The following is a 25,411-nucleotide window of genomic DNA, read 5'->3' as shown; positions in this document are numbered from 1 at the left end:
GAGCCAAGGCCAATGAGTCTGAAAAAAATTATTAATCGTATCATTTTTCTTTCATAAAAAAATTTAAACGGGTCCCACCGTTAATTCAACTCAGTTCAGATTAACTTTATTCTGTTCAATAGATTAGTATAGTTTGGTATATTTCTGTACTGTAAATTGAAATTAATTTAATTTCTGTTCATTAGATTGGTGTATTTTAGTTCAGTTCCCCTTTCTGTCACTCACTCGATGTTGTGTTGATGTAGTGACACTAGGGGTCTCTCTTGAGAGCCTCGGTTACCTCTTATCTTTGAGAAAAGGCCAATGAGAATTGGCAAACAGAATTTGCATGCCCCTCCCCAGGACATACGGGTATAAAAGGAGGGAAGCATGCGTCTGTTCAGACAGATTTTTTCTTCGGAGCTGAGCGGTTGTGTTTCAGCAAGCTGAGTAAAACCAACTGCTGTTCCCAGGGCCGGTTCTAGACATTTGGAGGCCCTAGGCAAAATGTATGTTGGAGGCCCCCCACCATGCCCTCCTCCCCTCCACCTTTCAGAATTCACGAGTTCACACTTACATCAAATTAAATAGAGTAAAGATTATGCGTATTTGGCATGCTGTCCAGGGGAGGGCTCCAGGCTCTGAATTTTGGCCAGATTTACACAGTATTACATTGGATTGCATTGTATTTTGGATTGTGTTGTTTACATCCAATAAGAGATTATTAAAAATCAAAGTGAGGAGATGGGGGCGGTGGAGGGATGCTGATAAACTGTCAATGAACAGCGGTCTGCAGTATATATATATACCTCTTATCTCGTTGATTATCTGAATGTGCTCCTCCCGAACTTTGTTAATAAAACATCATTTAATAAAAAAGACTTGAAAACAAATATGATTCCTAACCATTTTATTTATACAAAACCTGTTATCAGTATTTTTATATTTTTACTTAAATGTGCATATTAATGTAACTTTAATTAAGGTAAACAAAAAAATAATCATCTGAAAAGTCTTTTTTTTTTTTTTTTTAGCAGTCAGGAAGTTTTTTGCAGTAATTTGTTCAGTAATTTATTTATGGTGACACACTAACCCACTATTTGGGATAATGAACCGTTTTGTTTTGATAGACTAAATATAGTCATATTAGGTATGTATTGTAGAGAAATACCTTATGATACACAAATCAGCTGCTAGTGGAAGTGAAAAGACAAGTTAATTTCGTCAACTGTAATTGTGTGCTTATTCATATGCTTAAGATTGCATACTTATTTTCAATAAATATTGCAACAGTATTTATGAAAAAATTAAGTCTATTATGGTCTATAGTCTATTATGATAGACTAGAGCAGTTAATGTAGGCTAAACATCTGCGTTTTAGAAGATATACAGACTGTTTTAAAACATAATAAACAATGCTTTAGTATAGTGCGTTTGCTCTTTGACTGACAAACTTTACTTTTTCTGTAGTATTTTGCGAGTCAGCTCCTGACTAGGGCTGGAAATCGATTCTAAAAGAATCGATTCCTTGATTCAGAGGCGTTAGGAATCAAGATTCTATTCCACAGGTTGTAATCGATTCCATCGAGGAGAATCGACTCCTTTGTAAGATTCAGTTCAACAGTTAATCATGAATTCGCCTCTATCTCTGCAACAGTGACTGGAAGTCCGATTCAGTTCCGCGAATCAGACTCTTTCGGACGATTCATTTAGAACGTATTTCTTTTTTCTAACAAAAGTCTGCATTGTAGCTACAAACGCTCGGATTCAAAGTGTCAGAAGCGAATTCAGTCCATCAACGTTGCTCGCGCTCTTTTGAACTGGAAATAACCGTCAAATGATCTATCTCAAAATGACGCTGATCGTTAGAATCAGTTTATTTTTTACAATACATTACAATCACTCAAAAATAGATGATACCTGAATCACGAGCTGCACTTTCTTTGCGTGCCTGCTTAGCCTTACGCTTAGCAGCCCCTGAAGGATGAGTTCATTTCAGCACCATCAGATACATTTGCAGAAAAGTTGGATTTTATTCATCTACAATCTCGTCATTCAGAAATTCAGAGGTTGGGAGTGACTTGCATGTAAACGGTGATATTAATTGGTTTAACTACAGGTGAATGACAATTGTTATATCCAATGGACAAACAGCATAGTATTTTGCTGCTCTTGATTGGTGGATAAGCATGTGTATGTTTTGGAGGCCCCGCCTCCAAGGCCGAGGCCCTAGGCAACTGCCTAGTTCGCCTATAGGTAGCGCCGGCCTTGGCTGTTCCACTCACCTCTAAAGAGCATACGTTGTTGCAGATGCGGCGCATTTCAGCGTCTTTTCTCTTCTTCTGCACCCCAGTACAGACTACGCCCCTGTGCGCTTCGACAGCCCTCTAAAAAGAGTATATATTTCTCTAAAAGAGTAAGCACATTGACGTTGAATGTCTTTTTAAAGATGCATCTTTTTCAAGATGCCCTTCCGTCTTTGTGTCATTCCTTGATGTGTCGTTACCTCTCCGCTTCTGACAGCCATGGTTGCTGCCTCACGTGTCTGGGCAGAAATCACACAGAGGCAGCGTTTGTGGATGGTTCATCTCTCATTGCGAGAACATGACCATGCCAACGTTGCAGTTGCGGCTTTCTAGCTCTCCTTACGGCCAGTCTGATGTTTCTTTCGGAGCACCCAAGCTGGATGAGAGTTTCACCCCTGCATCATAGAGCATCTTGGCGGACTCCTGCGCTGAGGACTTGACTCAGCTAGCGCCTTCGGGTGTGCCGTCCGAGGCCGACGCAAATCTGTGTGCTATGCTTGCCCGGGCCGCTAGATGATTGGTTCCTGTGTTCGGGCCGCCGCTCACAGCCACGCCCAGGTTCCTTTATTCCCAGAGGTGCACGATGAGCTGACGAAGTTGTGGAGGGCACCTTTCACTGCTCACTTGTCCGCTCTCATAGCGGGTCGGTCCTCGGGTACACGGAGCTCCCCCAGGTTAATAAGACGGTTGCAGTCCACCTGTGCCCGCAAAACAGCACCACCTGCCGGGATCGACGGGAACTCTCCTCCAAGGACTATAGGTTGACATTGACTCTGGCGACTAAGGCCTACAGCGCCGCTGGACAGGCCACCTCTGCCAAGGCGTTAAAAGATCTGCACCTGGGTAGTTCTGATCCTAATGAGTTGCAGGAACTGCGCTCGGCAACCGACCTTGCCCTCCGGGCCACGAAGGTCACAGCGCACGCACTCGGACAGCCGATAACCACCCTGATGAATCACCACCTGTGGCTGAATCTGGTCGAGATGCGGGACTTCGACAAGGCTCCCTTTCTCAAAGTCCTCATCTCCTAGATAGGCCTATTCAGCGACACCGTTGAGGACTTCGCTCAGCCATCTCACGAACCCCCCGTCTCACGAACCACCTCTCAGACCCAGAAGGCTCCCAAGTGCTCTTGAGATGGGCAACCCAGGGAGAGAGACGTCTGCCACGGAGCTGGTGTCCAGACCACTCCATCCCCCGGTGGAGGGCCGGGTGGAGAATCTTTTGTTTCATTTTCTTTCTTAGCCTTACAAGTAAGGATACCTCAATTTCATTTTTACTGGGAAGGGGCTGTCCCATTTTCCACAAGCAGAAATCTGGTCACCATATTTGTAACTTGACATGGTGTTTAAAATATGCCGGTCCTGTGCGAGACGCTTAAGAAAAAGCGAGACGCATTGCAAATGTGTAGCAAATGTGTTTAAACAATGGGAAAACATAACAGACTAGCGCAAAAACACATTAGGTGTGAACGGCCCATAACTCGGCCATTCACGCGCCTGTGAGTGAGAGCTCATGCGTGAAACAAATTTGGTAAGCCTGTTTATTTTTTCATTAATTACAAACCCGACACGGACATGAAGTCCTACTTAAAAAACTGACCCGAACCCGACATGAAACCCATCGGGTTGCAGACCTGTACTATGAAGCATACTTTAAATGCCTGCAGGCATGATGTATGGACAGAAACATAATCAGGCATCACACCAGCTAGAATCCTGCGAGAATAATGTAGTGTGTGCGTGCACACACACACACACACACACACACCCACACACATACACACGACAAGATGAACATACTAGCACAAACAAACACACGAATGATGAAATGCGCATACACACACACACACAAACACATACACGACAAGGTGAACATACTTGCACAAACAAGCACACAAATTATGAAATGCGCACACACACACACACACACACATCAGACTGTTGTATAAATACAGTAGTTGTGACCTGCTCTCTGAAGCGGTAGGTCTTTGTGTCCTTGTCCTTCCATCAGAACAGGAACACAGCGGGATCGAAACAGATGAGACATGGGCCTGACGACTCAGGGTTTATTTTAAAGCATATTTTTCACTTGTATATGACTTAGGAAATAGTTATAGGGTTTTTCAAAAGATAAACAGGAGGTTCTGAATTTAAAAAAGAAAAAGAAAAAATAGTTTTTCACAGGTTTTCATTTTATGTGTTATCTGATATAATTTAACCAGTGAAATCTATAATAAATCTATTATAAATTATTTTAATATAAATAGTGTCAGTTACATTTATCAGGACTGGCATGTTTTATCGCTATCTAGTGGCATTTTCATGTTTAATTTCAAATTGTATAATATACAATATATATTAAATTATATATTATACAGTATATGCATTAAAATGAATTAGTGGTCATTTTTAATGTATTTTATTCTGTTTTGAGTCAGATTTTCCAAATTACAATTGATGTCCATTAATATTTTTGTTTACTGAAACATATCCTTCAGTTACCCGTCTGTCGCTAACTTCGACGTTGTGTAAAAGAAGCGACACTAGGGGTCTCTCTTGAGAGCCTCGTGCATCTCTGAACTTGAGAAAAGGCCAATGCGAAATTGGCAGACAGAATTTGCATGTTCCGCCCCCGGATATACGGGTATAAAGGGAGGGAAATGCGTCTGTTCATTCAGAAATTTTCTTCGGAGCCGACCGGTTGTGTGAGCAGCGAGCTGCGATTCACAAAACGGTTCACCTCATCTCTAAGAGTGTATGCTGTTGGATCTATGGCGTATATCAGGAGCTTTCTCCTTCTTTGCAAGGCAGTGTAGCTTTGACCCTGGGGGCTTTGACAGCGCTTTTAAAAACTCTTGTAAAAGAGTTGTAGGGCTGTGATCACATTGAGGCAGCATTTGTGGATTGTTCGTGTTCTCACTGCGATAACCTTACCATGGCAACGTTGCAGTCGCAGCTTTCCTTCCTAAAAAGGAACGCCACTCTAGCCGCCCCCCGCGTCACTCCTTCTTCCCACGGGATTGAGAACGACCCGGCTGGCGATGGAGGCGATTTGGGGATGACAGCGGGCTCGGTTTCGCCGGGTACATCCCCACGAACCACCTGCCCTACAACATGACTTCCGCCCGGGCTCGGGGTGACAGCGGCTCTCCTCACGGCCAGTCTGCTTATCATGTTGAGCCCCCTGAGCTGGATGATGAGCTCTCCGCTGCATCGAAGACTGTCCGATGGCCACCCTCGTGGTTCAGGAACAACATCTGTGGCTGAACCTGGTCCAGATGCGGAATGTGGACAAAGCACGCTTCCTCAACGCCCCTGTCTCCCAGTTCTGTCTCTTCGGCGACACCGTCGAGGACTTCGCCCAGCAGTTCTCAGTGGTGAAGAAGCAGACGGAGGCCATCTATCGTATCATGCCCCGTCGCGCCACTAGCACAGGCCGTGCTTCGTCTGCCCACCGAGGGCGTCCTCCTGCAGCTTCCAGAAAACATGCTGCTCTGCCTCAACCTGGGCCCAGCTCTCAGCCCCAGCGTCGAGCGCCCCGCAGGAAGCTGACATTTTCTCAAGTCCAGAGATGCGCGAGGCTCTCAAGAGAGACCCCTAGTGTCGTTTCTTCGACACAATGTCTTGTTCCCTCCATCAGGGAACGGAGGTTACAACAGTAACCTAGATGGGTTTTTTTTAGCAGTAACACAGAGCAAAGGACAGTTCCTGCTTCTGGTCAGACTGCACCCCAGGGGACAATCAGTGTTCAGATTAATCAAATGACATTTTGCAGGAGCTGAAGTAGCTCAATGGAATTCACACATGTACACATGCACATACAATCTCACACAAATAAAAACAAAAGCTTACACATACTTTAAATGTATGTGTATACACTCCCAAATGCACAAGAGGTCACTTAGTGATATTTATAGTCCCTGCTCAAGGTCTCATGGAAGCTAATGCCACACACATCAAATCATCAATAAAGCCTCACACCAAAGCCCAGTGTATCAGAGCATGATTATGAATACTGAGTGTTTCATTAAACCCCTGATCCAGGTTCAGACTTCTTTGTGGCTACGTTCACATAACAGAAGAATACGGTTGTCAGTCCTTTTTGAAGTGATAAAAGCAAATATATTCATATACCCAGTTTGGTTATGAAAGAGATTTACAACTGCTTTCTTTAACCAAAGTGATTTACATTTTCAGGATTCACAACCAAAATTTTGAGACACAGTTTGCTCGATATGTGCTGTATGAATGGAACCACAGTAAATAGTTGTCTGTCATGTGATTGACAAGAATTTAATTTGGAATCAAAATTCAATCATTGAAGACACAATAGTATTGATATCATATTTCACTAAATGGTTAGAGGCATTACTCAAGGCCTGCATATTAGAGATGGGAATTGACTTCGGTTATGTATTATACTTGTTCATTCAACTGATTGTCAGTCCCAACTGATTGTCAATGTGATCATAGCCAGGGGTGTAAATAGTACTCAGAAATTATGCTTAAGTGAAAGTATGGATACTGAGTGAAAAGTTTACTAAATTATGTATATTGCCAAAAAATACTTGAGTTAAAGTAAAAAGGTATTCACATTAAATTGTACTTAAGTATTAAAAAAGTAAAAAGTAACTTTTTTTATTTGCTATAATTAAATCAAGAGAGGAGATTGTTTGAGAGAGGATATTGTTAAATTCGTTTCGTTTGTTAAGTCAAGTTACAATAACTATATTTTTGCTAAATTATGAAGGCCTGTTGTATGTTACATGGCAATATCCTGGTGGAATGAACACTAGCCATGCTAAAACTACAATGACTTATTCACTTTCACACAAATCATATGTAAATCATTAGGTTATCAGTTCATACTGTAAGTCTTGATAGAAAACCTCATCTATTATATAATATTTCACTCTCTTTTAGCACTGCACAGTTCACATTTCAATTAAGAACTGCCCTGACATGTAATGACCACATAGTTTTATTTTGTAAAAACATTGTACAGTCACACAATGTTTGTTAAATGGGAGAAGCCACTCACAAATTGCAATGTTAGAGCACCCAGCCCCTTGAGACATAGAGAAAGATTAACAAATATATAAAATGAAGATTTGAAGAAAGTTAGTAATGTTGTTGGTTTTGTAAATTGTTTTCTGGGGTTTGCTAAACCTGGCTGTTGAGCAGATGGATGAATTTCAGGAAATTAATAATTAACATTTACTCCGATTCCATTATGTTTTATGTTATTATCATTGCTGGTTTTTATAGTTATAATTATAATTAATAGTTGCCTAACAACAACAACAACAATAATTCAGCAAATAAAGTGTAGAAATAAATTACATGTACACAACTGCAAAATCCTTTTGTTTATATACACACTAACGGTCAAAAGTTTTGAAACACTTGACTGAAATGTTTCTCATGATCGTAAAAATCTTTTGATCTGAAGGCGTATGCTTAAATGTTTGAAATGAGTATTTAGACAAAAATATAATTGTGCCACCATATTAATTTATTTAATTATAAAAAAAAGTTTTTGAAATTGATCATTTTGACCAAATAATAAAGAAAAGCAGCCAATAAGTGACAAACAGAGATGGGAACACCTTCAATACTGTTTAAAAATCATCCCAGGGTGATACCTCAAGAAGTTGGTTGAGAAAATGTCAAGAGTACATGTCTGCAAATTCTAGGCAAAGGGTGACTTCTTTGAAGATGCTAAAATATAACACAGTTTTTATTTATTTTGGATTTTGTTTAGTCACAACATAATTCCCATATTTCCACTTATGTTATTCTATAGTTTTGAGGACTTTACTATTATTCTAAAATGTGAAAAACTTTTGACTGTCAGTGTATGTATATATAGATATATGTGTGTGTATATATATTTTCAACATGAATTTTTGACTTCATAACTGTCCAATCTGTAGAAGTAGCAGCTGTTTATAATAAAGTTTAGAACAAAAACCATCAGTTTGCCTCACTTCATGCTCATAGATTTGAATGAATACATTACATTCTGTGGCTGAACCTGGTCCAGATGCGGAATGTGGACAAAGCACGCTTCCTCAGCGCCCCTGTCTCCCAGTTCGGTCTCTTCGGTGACACCGTCGAGGACTTCGCCCAGCAGTTCTCAGTGGTGAAGAAGCAGACGGAGGCCATCTCTCGTCGGGCGGTCACCTGCGATTTAATCATACAAATATTTCAAGGTATCCGAAGCAAAAATCAGATATTAAATTCTGCCTCTGCAGATGGTCGGAACTCCACACAGCATTTGAAATGACTGACCTCTGGTTTGTCATCTGTCGTTTGTCCGATGAGGTGAAAAGATGGCTTCAGTCCAGTAAACGAAAGAAAATTATTACAAAAATTTAATGAATACTTTTCAAGTTTAAATAAAATTGTAAGCAGTAAAAAGTAAAACATTTTCTTTGAAAATGTAATAAAGTAAAAGTACAAATATTCAGTTTAAATTGCACTCGAGTAAAGTACAAATCCCCAAAACAATTATACTTAAGTATAATACTTAAGTATTTTTACTCAATTACTTTACACCCCTGCATATAGCTGATCACAGACCAATAACTGATACTGTAACAGTTCCACTATTAGCTACTTTATATTCACAAATGTGGTATTGAAGAGCAGCTTTGCAGACACATTGTGCTCAAAAGGGCATTTCAATCTGATTTCTGGTTTATTTCCATTCAATAGGCTATATGTTGTCCAAAAAGCCACTTACATTAACCTTTCCTTTAAATGTATCAGCCTTCAGTGAGAGTCTATTTTAAAATTGTCACACTTTCACACACACATATAAACCAACATACTCCAAGAACAGCATTTTATTCAGAAGGTTAAATTCATGAAACCTTCACCTTCAGAAGAGGCATTAGTTGTTGGATATCCTTAACTCATTTTTTCTGTCCTTTGAGGGCGAAGGTGTGAGTGTATTGTTTGTTTATGCCTGTGTGCATGTTTGTGTGAGTATGTGTGTCTGTCTTGGCAGATGCTTTGTTAGTTTTCCTCAGGGCAGGACCTTGTGATCTTTCGTTTGAAACAGAGCACCACTCAAAGCTCAAAATACACTCATTTCAAAGATGAGCCCAGCTTAAGCAACTGGGTCAGAGAAAGAGAGAGAGGGAAAGAGACTTGCAGACAGTTAGGAATAAGGTACTGTTTTAGTTTAAGCATTTTAGTCATTGTACATGACTCAAATTGTAAATTACTTCAGTGTAACACATTTAAATGTTGCTTAAGTCTGTTAAGTTTTAATCAAGGTTGATATCTGAGAGAAATATTATGTTGACCTTCTTTTGTAATTTGATAGAAGCATTCAGCACAAAAATTTCCCCTCTGAAAGCAAACCCCAGTCTGAGTTAAGGATTTGATTTCTGTCACATTTTGGCTTCATTTGATAATTGCAAAAGGATTTTTATGTGGCTTGTTGTATGTATCGTGGCAGTTGCCTGGTGAAATAAATACTATTGCCATTACAACAACAAATACTTTTATTTACTAACACAGATTATCAGTTCATAAAAAAATTACTTTTCGCTCTGTTCTCACACAATACAATCTTTTCACATCAAAACAATTTCACTATAGCGCATAGGGGTAGTTGGAAGGCGGGGTGCGAAAGTGCGAGCACTTGCCAATCGTTTGTGTTCCACGACTGCTTGAGTAATGTAACATGCGAGTAAGGGCAGATGGTGGAGTTGCTGGTGCCCCCCTAGTGATTTAGTGCCCTACGAAACTGCGTAATATGCATATAGGGAGCAGCGGTATTGCTTTAGCACTACTTAGTGGATATTTCACCTCACTGAAATGTCCACTATACTGTACTTGTACCATGTCACATGATTTGGCAATAATGTCGTCATAGCCACGTCATTTTCATGAGCTCAGACTGATGTTAACGCCCTCGACGCATGTGAAATGGGTTAAAATGCTTTGCTATGCTTAGACACAAGCAGCTAGTTTGCTGTCGAGTCAGATACAGTAAGTGTGGCCCCATTCTTCAGTAACAGCCACTCTGCAGTGCCTGCATTACTTTGTGATGCACAAACTGCTAAAATCACATCAGAGACCTTATTAAAAATTACAGCAACTCTTTTCCAATGTGCACATCCATCAGAAGGATATGCAGAGTAGCAGGTGCTACACAGAGCACATGGCTTGGTGGACTTTCTGACATTTTCCTCTTATTTGTAGTAGTTCTGCTGTTCAGAATATCAAGATAATATATGTGTTAATGTATTTATATTCATCTGATGTCAGAAATTTGCAGGAGTTTGGAATAAGCTGTTTTTGCTTATTCCAAGTATAGTATGTTTTCATAGTACTTTTTTTTATTTATTTTTTTTAAGATCAATGAAAGTCACAAGACCCCTGGAGTCACAAGTTTGAATCCAAGGTGTGCTGAGTGACTCCAATCAGGTTTCCTAAGCAACTAAATTGACCCAGTTGCTAAGGAGTGTAGAGTAACATGGGGTAACCTCCTCGTGGTCACTGTAATGTGTGGTTCTCGCTCTCGGTGGGGTGCATGGTGAGTTGTGTGTGGATGCTGCGGACAATAGCGTGAAGCCTCCACGCATGCCCTGTCTCCGCGGTAACGCACTCAACAAGCCACGTGATAAGATGCCGGGTTGATGGTCTCAGACGAGGAGGCAACTGAGATTCGTCCTCCGCCACCCGGATTGAGGTGAGTCACTATGCCACCATGAGGACTTAGAGCACAATGGATATTGGACATTCCAAATTGGGGAGAAAAAGGGAGGGGGAAAAAAGATCAATGAAAATTGTATTCCTCATTTTAAGACCCCTCATCGCCTCATAATTATTACACATTTAACAGTATTTGACCACACCTTCAAATTCAAATGATTTTTGTTAAATTTTGTTTGCTCTATTTTAAAACTCTTGTGATTGCTTATTGAATCTGTCCTTATTTGGTAAAACAGTGTGAAATAATGACTGTCAGCATTAATCTTGCTTGATACACACAAACATTCTCCTGTTCCCATAGGCGGAAATCGCGATGGGGTCAGGGGGCATGAGTGCATTGCATGAGTGCAATGCACTCATGCCACTAATAGACAATGCATGAAAACGCATGACAATGCCAATAAAGCAAGCCATGCATTCTCAAACAAGACACAGACTAGACAAGACACTGAAAATGAATGTCAGAGCTCAGCCACAAAGAAAATAAAAACATAAATAACCAAAGTGGATGAACACCGACAAATCTGTGATGCTTTGTGGCCCATGCTCCTCATTAAAGCATTGAGGTTCTTCCTGAGGCACTGGGTGGATCTGCAAAGAGAACAAGACAAAGGCAATAGCTACAGGCTGCTCCCTTTACACTGTTCAGACCTTTTTATCAAGTCTTATTTGAAGAAATCAAACCCCATGAATATCGGCAGAGGGGTGGTGTGTAGACGAGCAGAAAGAGAGAATTGAGGAGAAAGATGCAGGAAGAAGGGGAGAGGGAGGTTTGGGGATATGGGTGAGGAAAAACTGCAAAAAGGGTATGAGAGGGAGGAATAGGTTTAAAACATTGAGCTTAAAAGGCAAAGACAGACAGAAAAAAAGACCTTAAACCTAAGATAGTTTGCTGTTCATAGCTGGTCTAATTGGTCTCCTTGCCTGGCCAACTGGTGTTAAGGTGGTTTAGCTGGTCGACCAGCTGGTTTCTCAGGCTGAAAGTGCCCAACCAGCAAATAGATCAGACTAAGAGACCAACTAAAACCAGCAAACCATCTTAGGCTGGTTTAAGCTTTTTTTCCAGCAGGGAAAACAGTTAGACAAATATAAGACCATTTTGCTGGGCAGGTCTATTAGGGTCCCGGCTGAAGCTGTGTGATGTGTGACAAGGGCTCCGTGTCAATTTTTATAGGGCAGAAGACCCTCTGAGGAAGTCAAGAGCCACCCATCCAGTCACCTTGACATACCTCAAATACACAGACACACACGCGCATTTGACTAATGGAAATATGACAAGATGTGGGGCCCAGCTTACACAGTCAGGGGTGTGTATGTCAATGTGTCAGACCCCGACAGTGAATAAAGAAGCAAATGAGAGGCAGCAAGCATATCGTTTTAGTAGGGCTGTGAATGTGTGTGACTGAGAATGCCTGTGTTTGAGGGCATTCACCTTTATTTGTGTGTGTCTGTGTCTTAGCACTTCTGACATCTCCAGGGGCTCTCGTTAGGAAGTTTTCCAGATTGTGTGTGTGTGGTTATGTATTTGTGCCTTAGGGACATAGCATAGGAAATAGTTCAAGGCCTAATTTAATTGCAGCGGTACTGGCAGACCTTTGCAATATTGTGTGTTAGTGTGTGTATGTTTGTATGTGTGTGCCCATCTATATTCACTGTGCCACCAGACAGGATGATCTTCTGTTGATCTCCTCGCTGATATTTCTGTGATGATGAGACTGCCCCCCTTCAGAAACATTGCTTTTAAGCAAAGTCTTTTAAGGGTCCTTTAATTTCTCCCACCCTTTCAAACCCCACAGATCTCTAGGATTACTGAAGATTAGCATTACGGATGATGTCATATCTTACTGCTCAGACTGAGATGTTATCGGTGGTTTTTGTCGTGAGTGTGTTGTGTGTATCTGGACTACATCTCAAGAGAGCATAAGCGTTCATTCACACTACATACATTTTTGCATCCGTCAGTGCTATTTTTACATTGTTTTGGTATGTAAATATGCACTAGATGGATGTATTTGACAGCTGTGCTGAATCTAGCTGTTTTTCCAGCCTGATCTATGTCAAGTCACAAGAATAGTATAAGAAATGGTACAAAATCATATGACTTTGCTTGTGCAAAACTTGCAACTTTTACTCTCATAAAGACAGACAAAGAACCAACTAATGCAATTTCAATATTTTCTTAGTTTTACTTCAAACATAAAGCTAACCACAAAGTCTAACCCCTTACCCAAACCCTAAACCTATCATGATTTTGACTGGAAAATAACTTTCGTGTACCATAGAAGAAAGAAAACATGAGGGTTTGTAAAGAGATGATTGAAGCGTAATTTAGGCTATTGACATATATTAGTGATTTGTATTGCCTAAATAAATATGAAACATGTAGCTAAATTTGTTCACAGTTGTTCTTTTTTTTATTAAAAAGTATTGGAAAGGAGGCTAGTTACAATTTGATGCCTGTATTGTATCGATTTGAAATTCTGTTTTTTGAATGGTGTGTCTAAAACTCGAACCTTTTTGTACAAGCTAAGTCGAATGATATCTTAAGATTTCGCCATCTAGTGTGAATGATAATTGTCATGAGACTATGCTGGTTCCTTCAGTGTCTCGCACAGGAGCGTCACTTTTTTGAAGGGGCTATGAGGTTTAAGAAGAACTTTTTAAAAGTTTTTTGAAAGCATGCTGTGAGACCATGTATTCTGTTTTATTCATTGCGTTGCATCTTCAGTAGCTTTATTTTTTTAGCACAAGAGCCCTTCGGTGTGAAAACGTTTTTTGGTGTTAAAATACTTTCTTGTATAACAAGCTTAATGGAATGTTCCGGGCTCAATACAAGTTAAGCTCATTCGACAGCATTTGTGGCATAATGTTGATTATCCCCAAAAAATTATTTTGAATCGTCCCTCCTTTTCTTCTATTTCTATAAAAGCACTTGCATTAATTCTTCTGTTAAAACGTGTGTATTATTTGAACTGTAAAGTTTTTTAAATTGTAATTTTTTACAGTCATTTTAGGGTTGCAGGTTTTGTTGACATTACATTGTCATGGTAATGAAGTTGTAAAATTAGATAACACTTTACACAGAAAAGGTTTGAAAGTGATTTTATCACACCAAAGTTGTGTTAACACACATATTGTTTATGTCTTTTGGCTTTCATTTTGAAATTATTTTATTTCATTTTTTTTATATATTATTTTAACATTCAAAAATTGTCCCCCATTCACTTCCATTGGAAGTGCCTTACTGGAACCCAGATTTAATTTTTTGTAAAAAACATTTATAAAGAAAAAGAGAAGATATTTAATTTTTTTGTGGAAATCAATATTATACCACAAACACTGTCAGTTGATCTTGAGTAGATCCTGAAATATTACTTTAATCTTACTTTAAAGGAGACCTATTATGCCCCTTTTTACAAGATGTAATATAAGTTTTAGGTGTCCCTTGAATGTGTCTGTGAAATTTCAGCTAAAAATACCCCACAAATAATTTATTATACCATGTTGTAAATGCCTCTTTTTGGGTGGAATCAAAAAGACGCTGTTTTCATGTGTGTCCCTTTAAATGCAAATTAGATGCTGCTCCCCGCCCCTGACATAGCTCTGGTCTCCATGAACACAATCAGAGACAATGATAACTTTAGCTGCATTAGCCGTGGAATCAGCTAACAAGCACATTCAGAAAGGTAATTTGCAAACATTCACAAAATATAAAGTGCGATACTACATCTTCAGGATATAAAGCTGGAACACGAACAGTTGGTACTGATCCATGCTTGTGATTCAATGTTTTTGAAAATCCTGCTTTATATTGACACTCATTCACAAAGCAGTCCAGTGTAAAATGATTTGCACAAACATACACACATTTTTGTATGTTTTGGGGGTTCATTTCCTTCAAAATCAAAACTGTGTCTTCAGTGGCTCTGATGCCGGGAGTACATGAAGACTCTTATGTTCACTTTTACAGCCAACAACAGAACACTTATGACGCGTACGAAGCTGAGACATTATTCTTCTCACTGTTTTGAATTAAAACAAAGGAGAAGGCAGCTGCTATGTGATCACTGATTGGTTCCTGCTAACACAGCGTGCACATGCGCAGCTCATTCATATCTATGTCCGCTGGCGTGCAGTCAACGGAATGTGCTGCTCCTCTCATCTGCTCACTGAACAGAGCAGACGCCGCGGGGAAGTAAGACCTCACGCTTGCAATACTGGCGATATTTGGAATTTGGAAAGTTGCTAAGGTTTGTCCAAAAAGTCGCTAGATTTGTCGCTAGTCGCTTTTTTGAAAAAATGTCGCTAAAGGGGTCTGAAAAGTCGCTAAAAATAGCGACAAAGTCGCTAAGTTGGCAACAATGGATCACTCAGGGGAGTAACTATGATAATAGGGTGGAGTCCGTCACCAGTCGTGGCATCACGTTAGAGCAAAAACGAAAACCATTAATTTTGACACACTGTTTTTGATTAAAAGAAATATAATAAAGAGGAGTGAGTGGACTTTTAACATTGTAGGGTGCTTGTGTACACACACTGCTGACTCACCTTTATGTACAAACACCATGAATTTTGCATAATAGGTCCCCTTTAATATGCAGAGATAAAAAATAAAAAATAAATAATGGTTTAAAATGGGTCAAAGCCATGGCACAGCCCATGCACAGGCTCATAACACATGCTCCTGGGGATGCAGGGTTAAATCTGACCTGCAATTTGACCTAATCCAGTTCCTGATCTTGTGTAGAAGTAACCGCCGGATTACCTAAAGTCTCACGAGGGTCCCATTCAACGTTAACACTCTGTTTGTATCTGGAGTTGTAAAGAAATCTTGCACCTAACCCTACACTGCAATATCATGACTTAAATAGCCTCCCTAGAGCATTCCAAAGATGGAAGACAGTGGACTGAATTGCTAGAAAGACTTTGATAAAAGCCCACAAAATTATTAAATAAAGAGTTTAAAATGGACTATATTCTACTACTGTATGTTTAAAAACACCTTATTGCCAGAAATCAGCAAAAAGACTACTATCAAACTGTGAAGTGCAGGATACCATGATTTTGCTGTTCTTTTAGTAAACCCACACATATTAATGGTCAGAAAGCAACTGAACTAAGATTTTATCAACTATTCAATCTAAGTCATTATTCTCATCAAGGAGTTATTTGACCAGGTTTAATATTTGCATGTCAGACGGATGTCTGGTGTCTGTTTGAGTAGCAACACAAACCCCGGCGCATAGGGTTTTTCAGGCTGAGTGATGGCGAAGATAATAAGCCTGTATTATGACTGTTACCAAAATTAGCCTCCTGCTGTTGAGTTCATCTTTGAAGGCTTTTCACGGCTGATGCTATAGTTACGGCTTATACAATAGTTACTTTACTTTATCCTTCCTCTTGGAAGGTTGACAGCCGACTCTCTTGACCTGTGGAAAATGATGAGAGGAGAGTCTGACAGTCTAGTAGATCTCTCTCAAACACGTATACATGTACAAACATGCAGTATTCTCTAAAAGCCTTATAGCTGTATGAGACTGCAGGATATTTTCCACCCTGTCAGTCAATCACAGTTGAGAACTGTGATTCTGAGTCCGTAATGTGAGTCTTGAAGACTTCAAAGCTTTAGTGACACAAGATGATTGAAAGAAAGGTTGTTTGCAGGTCAGGGATGCAGACTGCTCTTTTGAGTCATGAAACTAACATTAATAACATGGTTTAAATAAAAAATAAACATGCTGTGTATGCTATTTTGTTGTAGAACAAAGAGCATTTTTCAACACATATCATATTGTCCTAGCTGCCCTCATCAGACTCTAAATGAAGAGAAATAATGAGCACTTAACAATGAATGATTATCCTCAATTGAGGTACTCTCTACAAAGGACATCAAAGAACAGACTTGCTCAAATATTCACTGTAATGTTAATCTGACAAAATGTAAAGGTTCAGTCCACACAAATGTAGACTCACAAAATGGATGACATTTATTAATTCTCTGAACTGTTTCAAGTTCATTTTGTCCCATCATTTTCTGTGTTTTTCCCATCCCCTCCATCTCTTATTCTCTTCCTACTGCTTTGTTATTTATTCCCTTAGAAGGTGTTGCAGAAGAGATTAATCATATCTTCTGTAATGCGTTCAATCTCATCCAGACCACAGTCACAAAACAAATTCTGGTTCTTTGTTCTAATGTAGCCAAATGGTTGCCCTTTATGTTGTCTACGTGTTATTCAGCCTTGCTCAATACAATGCTGCTCATTTATATCCCGTTAAAGCTGTCTTCAAACTCACTTTAATGTAGTGTGCCACAACTGTGTCAGTTAACATTTGACTCCTGTGGACTGTACTCCACCCTTCCTCTTTGTAACATTAACAAGTTATGATGGCTGTTCTCAGTATTCAAAAGACAAAAAGAAATAATCAAAAGCATAGGGAAATAAATGAAAGAATTCATAATTTATTTTGTAGTTGGTTCTCTTAGGATTTTTGGAGAGCAATACAATTTTAGATACAAGACAACAATTTCCAGATTGCAATGTAAATTTTCAGTTCACTCTAATCAGGGTTTATATCTGCTCTCTGATGTTTAAGATGTTTTAAGAAGACCTAAACAAACAAGATTCTGATTCTGTGATTCTGATTAATTTGGGTATTTTTCAGCTAGAATATCCATTTTGCTTAAATATAAAATAAAATATCTTTCCTCTAATGTTGTAGATTATACAGGGAACCTTCTAAAATGATACATTATGAATATATGAATATAATATTTATTTATGTATTTATTTTAATTAACAACAGGGCCAAAACTGTGCAATTCAAAGTATATATTTTTAACAGATATACTAATTAACACAACCAAAACTGAAGTAATCTTTAAAGTAAAAGTAAAATATAAATCTTGGGATTTTAAGAATAGATATTGGGATGGTTCAAATGAAGATCATGAGTAAACAATCATTTTACACAGACCTAAAAATAGTCAAACTATTAAAAAAAATATATATATATATTTGTGTTTGCTATGAATATTTGCACTTATTAGTGTAGCGTCTCACTAGCATTAAAATATGCTTACATGAAACTCTAATGTGTGGAAGCCTATTTGTGTGGCATGTAGAGTGTTCCAAATAAGTTGCTTATGAGGGTCCATCTTGGTTAGGATGCTGCCTTAGAAGGCTCCCTATTACATAGTAAACAACGAGGCAGTTCACACTTTGAGCCAGTCTGATTATTCAGAAAACTAACAACTGATTAGTCCAAAAACTAACAGTGAACATTATTAACATTTAATGAGCAGTTTGATGCGTTTCTTTGTTAATGACAGCAACCTAAGCTTTAAATCCCAAGGCATCAGTGTGTTGTTTCTCACTGAGACCTGTGGATTCCCTCTGGCAAGTGTACTCTTATTTTACAGTCGAGCACACTAACATCTAAGGCTTTCATGTGCTCCTACATCTACAGCCCCATGTGTGCTGTTGTGTTTGAGCCCAGACTCAGCACTTCTGTTCTGCTAACACATCACTGGCCTCTTCATCATGAATCCCTGCAAATTTCTCAGCTGCACTCTTTCCTCTTCCCCCGTCAAAATGGCATTCTGGGCAAAATATGCTAAGCACGCATAACCGCGTGCAATCAATAATGCTGTGCATGCTTTCGGCATTTTGCATGCATGTGGAACCTCATAGGGAGGATGAATGGGAGCATGTTTAATACATTGGCCCATTGTGAGCACACAAGTTTTGAAGCAGAGCTAAAGGATGCAGAATGAGTCTGTCATGATGAACTACGAGGGATGGTCATACGGTGTCCCTTTATTAGAAAGCTGGATGCTTCTTTCATAGTTAAACAGAATTTAAACACTTCTTGCTGCAATTTACCTTTCTGCTGAAACAAAACGTGTTTATTTGTGTGTGTATGTAGCATAACAAAATGTTATGATGCATTAAAATCCCTAAAGGAAATTCTTGAAAATAGTGCAATATACAGTAATTGTATGGACCACATTGATGATATGTTTATAATGCTTTTGCATAATTTTTGAAGCTTGAAAGCTCTAGTCTCTATTTGTTGAAAATGCATGGAAAATATTGAAGAGAATGACCCGCCCATCTTTCTCTTCATTCTCGCTTAGCGTCTTTTTCGACACAACGTCTGTAACCTAGACGTTACTTTTTCTTACAAAAGAAAAAGCTCAGTGAGAAGCACAGATTGATTAGAAAAACTACAGTCTCAGTCAGCAGTGTGATAGAGTCATGATAGTTTGACAGATGGCATCATGGGACTGCTGCTGAAAGTGGTTGCAAGTCTGAGAAGAGGCCTACCTGTTTTAATTAGGCAGGAATGCAACTCTAAGCGCAGCTGTGTGCTCTCACACAGTCTTTGCTTGTGTTGGGCCAGCTGTGAGACAGGCCTTCCTGTCAGATCTACAATCTTTCAGTGCGGAGAGCTGATCAATCCCTCTCCCTCGAGAGCACTGCACACTGCAAAATAGGAGTAAAACAAAGGCATTTGGGCTGAGTGAACAATTTTAGATCCTTCTTAACTTGTGTTTTGTTTTCAATGGTCAGGCTTAATAGGATTGGGTAAATATATATAGGGCTTATTTGTCAGCAAAGACTAAGGGTCAAATTCAATTAACAGTTGCGCCACACCCGCAAACTATTGTAAGCAGGCACACTCAACACTGAGGTAGCATTGAATTGTCTTGAGTATTTAATTGAAGTTATTGTCATTCCTTTATGCACAAACATCCTTTCTATGTAAATTAGGCTAATTTTAGATTTCACGTTATTCACAAATATCAGTGCTATTTGCCTGCTGCAGTAAACATTGTGCTATTACCACCTGACGAAAGGAGGCAGTGAACTGGATTTTATTCGAAAGAGATGTTTATGTACATTTCTTTTCTGTTGATCATGGCAGGCATAATCAGATGATGGAAAAGAGAGTTATATCCTGGCATATATCCAGATGCTCACTTTTGGAGTGATGCATTCCCGGCAGAGTGAGGCATGTCAAGGTGGTCTGCTGCATCCTCCGCTATACAGCACTCAGAACCGGCCTGGAAGATCGGTGATTGAGCATTCAAATTGCATTCAGAACAGGTTTTGTAAGTGTGTTTGTGCCATTGCATGATCTGATCTGTGATTTAGTGAATCGGGTGCTAAAGCCAGTGCAGACAGCGTGTGCAATTGCATTGCACATTTACCGGGTGGAGTTCTTATTGAATTCCCCTTTAAGACTACACCTGAGACTAAAACTAAAGTCTTAGACTAAAATGTATTAAATAATAAAAAAATTATGATTTAGTCTATAAGTTTAGTGTATAGCATAGAAAATCTTTCATATCATAAGTAAAACATCTTCGGAATATGACTTGACAAATGTGTACAATGCGTAAGGTCATGTAAACATTTTTAGGGCTTGCCTTTATTGGGAGTAAGGCCATAAATGGTTTAAGCAAAAAACAATTGGTAAAATAATATTTTTACCCATTACCCTCATTTCGTGTTTCATGTAGAGGAAACACCTTTACTGACATTCTTACTGGCTTATCCAACATGCACAAGCATTGTGCGATGCCTGCGTATTGTGTTGTTGTATATAACAGAGAATAATCAAAGATGCGAGTGTCTTAATGTTGTCGGTTGTTTTGTATAAGCTGATTTTTTATTGTTATCAGAGTATTGCTGTGCATGTAGACACACTCAATGTTGCTTATTTGTTTGTGTTTAATGTCAAATATAGCATTTACATTTATTCCCTTTGTAGATACTTGTATCCGAAGCAACACGCAGTGAACTCAAGCAACTGTGCATTTATCAGTATGGATGTTCTCTGTGAATCAAACCCATAAACCTGGTGTTGCTGGCACAGTGCTTGTTTCTTGCTGCAGAAACATACAGGTGAAACTCGAAAAATTAGAATATCGTGCAAAAGTTCATTAATTTCAGTAATTCAACTTAAAAGGTGAAACTAATATATTATATAGACTCATTACAAGCAAAGTAAGATATTTCAAGCCTTTATTTGATATAATTTTGATGATTATGGCTTACAGCTTATGAAAACCCAAATTCAGAATCTCAGAAAATTAGAATATTGTGAAAAGGTTCAGTATTGTAGGCTCAAAGTGTCACACTCTAATCAGCTAAACACCTGCAAAGGGTTCCTGAGCCTTTAAATGGTCTCTCAGACTGGTTCAGTTGAATTCACAATAATGGGGAAGACTGCTGACCTGACAGTTGTGCAGAAAACATCATTGACACCCTCCACAAGGAGGGAAAGCCTCAAAAGGTAATTGCAAAAGAAGTTGGATGTTCTCAAAGTGCTGTATCAAAGCACATTAATAGAAAGTTAAGTGGAAGGGAAAAGTGTGGAAGAAAAAGGTGCACAAGCAGCAGGGATGACCGTAGCCTGGAGAGGATTGTCAGGAAAAGGCCATTCAAATGTGTGGGGAGCTTCACAAGGAGTGGACTGAGGCTGGAGTTACTGCATCAAGAGCCACCACACACAGACGGGTCCTGGACATGGGCTTCAAATGTCAAACGTCTTACCTGGGCTAAAGAAAAAAGAACTGGTCTGTTGCTCAGTGGTCCAAAGTCCTCTTTTCTGATGAGAGCAAATTTTGCATCTCATTTGGAAACCAAGGTCCCAGAGTCTGGAGGAAGAATGGAGAGGCAGACAATCCAAGATGCTTGAAGTCCAGTGTGAAGTTTCCACAGTCTGTGTTGGTTTGGGGAACCATGTCATCGGCTGGTGTTGGTCCACTGTGCTTTATTAAGTCCAGAGTCAACGCAGCCGTCTACCGGGACATTTTAGAGCACTTCATGCTTCCTTCAGCAGACAAGCTTTATGGAGATGCTGACTTCATTTTCCAGCAGGACTTGGCACCTGCCCACACTGCCAAAAGTACCAAAACCTGGTTCAATGACCATGGTATTACTGTGCTTGATTGGCCAGCAAACTCGCCTGACCTGAACCCCATAGAGAATCTATGGGGCATTGCTAAGAGAAAGATGAGAGACATGAGACCAAACAATGCAGAAGAGCTGAAGGCCGCTATTGAATCATCTTGGTCTTCCATAACACCTCAGCAGTGCCACAGGCTGATAGCATCCATGCCACGCCACATTGAGGCAGTAATTAATGCAAAAGGGGCCCAAACCAAGTACTGAGTACATATGCATGATTATACTTTTCAGAGGGCCAACATTTCTGTATTTAAAATCTTTTTTTTTATTGATTTCATGTAATATTCTAATTTTCTGTGATTCTGAATTTGGGGTTTTTATAAGCTGTAAGCCATAATCATCAAAATTATATCAAATAAAGGCTTGAAATATCTTACTTTGCTTGTAATGAGTCTATATAATATATTAGTTTCACCTTTTAAGTTGAATTACTGAAATTAATGAACTTTTGCAGGATATTCTAATTTTTCGAGTTTCACCTGTACTGTAGCACACAAAGCTTGTTTTTCTCTTGGATGCTGTTGGCAGTCCTCCATAGGCTGCTTGGTGTATGTGTGGTTTATTTGTAATGTGAGAGGAAACTGCATGTTAAGCTTTGGTCCATTAAAGTTTGGAAACTGATGTAAAATGAAAACTGTGAGCAGTACTAGCAGGACAGTTATTTGTACACTATGTAAACAGATAGCACATGTACCCTGAAATATTCAATCAATAATAGATATGACAACACACACATCATGGAACCTTTGAATCAGTGAATCAAATGTGCATACTGGTATTTGAAGTGTCCATGCTGAAGTGTTGGGATGATTGTTCCGATGACCCAGGTTTCTTTACCCTGTCACATGCATCCCTCAGGAATACATCACTATGATCGGACAAATGCCAACAGATGGGACTGGCTCTCTTTGATGGCACAGAATGGAGTCTGTCAGAGTTCATATTAAACAGAAAGGCTTGAGCCTAATACTTCCAGGTGTGTGAAATGAGATTTTCCTTGAGCAGCAATGTTTTTAACATTGGTTTTAAAAAAAAGATTTAACACCACAATTTTGACAATAGTCTTAAAGTCACTTCAAGGGCACAAAAATGTCATTTGGAAAATGCCCACAGTTGTTTATTATTACTGGATAAGGATTTAAAAAAAAATGCTTTTATAGATACCGCTTATGTGGATTTTCATTCACTGGTATGAATCCTTGCAATTATTTAAATTATTTTTTATTTTAATTATATATTATTTTTATTATTTTTTATTTTAATTATATATTATTTTTATTATTTTTAAGTTTTAATTAAAAAGAACCATCCAGTGTAAAATGTGTACAAATGGAAATAAAGCATTCTTAGATTTGAATGTGGATGCAAGAAGGATTCGGTTCCTCTTCTGTCACTCACTCGAAGTTTTGTCGATGTAGTGACACTAGTGGTTGATCTCAAGAGCCCGAGACACCTTCAGATCTTTGAGAAAAGGCCAATGAGAATTGGAGACTAGAATTAGCATGCCACAGGAATAATGCAATGTACAGTGCAATGATGAGGGAATTTTCATTTTGGGTCAATTCTTACTTTTTAAGCATGATGTAGCCCCTGTACAAAAAAACTTTTCCCATGCCTGCTCTTCCTCCTCTATTGTGCAGGACGTGACATGCCAAGTGATCCTGCTTATTTAGCATTTGTTTGCATTCCTTGCATTGTTTGAACTTGTTTTATGCACAACAATAATGCTCTGTCGGCATTAAGGGAAATTTAGACCCTACACATTATCTGATTTTTATGTAATTGTTTCATACATTATGATTTAAAATGGCGATCAGTGTATTGAAAACCTTTTCATTTCTGTTATCATGTCTCCCTTTTATTTTTGGAATCAGATTCATGTAGTGTTTATCATAGATAAGTGATGTATTTTAAAAGTTGGCATACAGCATTCATTATAATGGGGCATAGGTTTTTACTTTTAAATGAGCTACTCTTTACTCTTACTTGAGTAGTTTTTAGGACAGCAAATTTTACTCTACTCACACTACAGTTTTTGGGAAGTAACAGTACTTCTACTCGAGTATGATTTTTCAGTAGCCTACTATTTCCACCCCTGCTTGTAGCAATGAGACCTTACCCAGGTGTCACGAACTGAACACACGAATTCCAAAATATAACAGAGGAATTAGATCTACCAGACTCATATCAATCAAAAAAATCGCTACTTAAATCGGCTGTTTGGCAGCATTTAAATGACGCATATAAATGATGAATGTAAACAAGCAGACCGAAGTCCTAGAAAAACACATCCTTAGAACAGGATGTTCCACTAGTCAATATTTTTAGCTGTGGTGATTTTAAAGTGATGAATTAAAGATGCCACTTTTTGTTATGTTTAAGCGTACTGTCAGCATGCGGTGCATTGCGTGTAGTTACTATCAGCAGGTAAACTTAGAAAAGTTGCATCTTAAATCTTCCTCATTATTTAAGGCATTGCTTCTGTGCAAATTCACTGCATTCAACAATAAATGTCAATTATAGTCATGATCAGACTTTAAATCACCTGCAGTAAGCAACGTTCCCGTTATTATTCATAGTCCAAAGGTTTATTTGTAAGGTGTTGTGGACAGTATTTTTATAGAGTCTGTAGTGGATTTTCTTGTGGTGCCTGACAGACAACAGATTGCTTTAATAAACTGTTGCGCACTCACAATAATCTTACACGTACACTTTTGAAGCACTCTAGTTACATTTGCACATCACTGAGCTTGGGATGCGCATAAGCGGTGTTGTGCCCTAGATTGGAGCTTCTCTTATTACCTCTTTTTTTATTTTATTTTTGTGTGTGTGTGTTTACCAGGTTTCTTATTATAGGGCTTCCCTTAGCATCCACAAAAGAAATACGTCCACTTAGAGCGTTTAGACAATTTTATATGATATGCATTTGTTGCATCAGTGCTGTTGCATAATAAGCCAAATGTGCAAATAATTGTAAAAAAAAAACAAACAAAAAAACGGTTAACCACAATTTGTTTCTCAAGCTGTAATCTAACTGTCAAAAACTCACACAGCAGCATCCTTACATTGAATATACTTTATTTATTTATCTTATTTACCTGGACCCCGTACCCACATTTGGTCCCCCTCAATGTTCAAACCAAATCTATGCCATTGATCATACGTTTTGTGAATTATCAATATTGAATATCTGTCTCACAGGTATTAATACCAATCTTCAGGCTTATCTACCCTCTTACAGTCTCAACTGCTTATGAAATACAGTTTGATTGCTTTCTGGTTCTCTTTGTCCAGATTGAAAGTATGAAATGTCTTCTTTGAATCTCTTATGCGGTGGTGTGGCACATTTAATAAAACTGAATAATTAAACAGTCAAATATCTTCAACGATTTCTGTTTCACAGAAACAACAA

Source organism: Xyrauchen texanus, chromosome 17 (assembly GCF_025860055.1).
Source record: "Xyrauchen texanus isolate HMW12.3.18 chromosome 17, RBS_HiC_50CHRs, whole genome shotgun sequence".
Taxonomy (NCBI): Eukaryota; Metazoa; Chordata; class Actinopteri; order Cypriniformes; family Catostomidae; genus Xyrauchen; species Xyrauchen texanus.
This window is presented reverse-complemented; position numbering follows the sequence as displayed.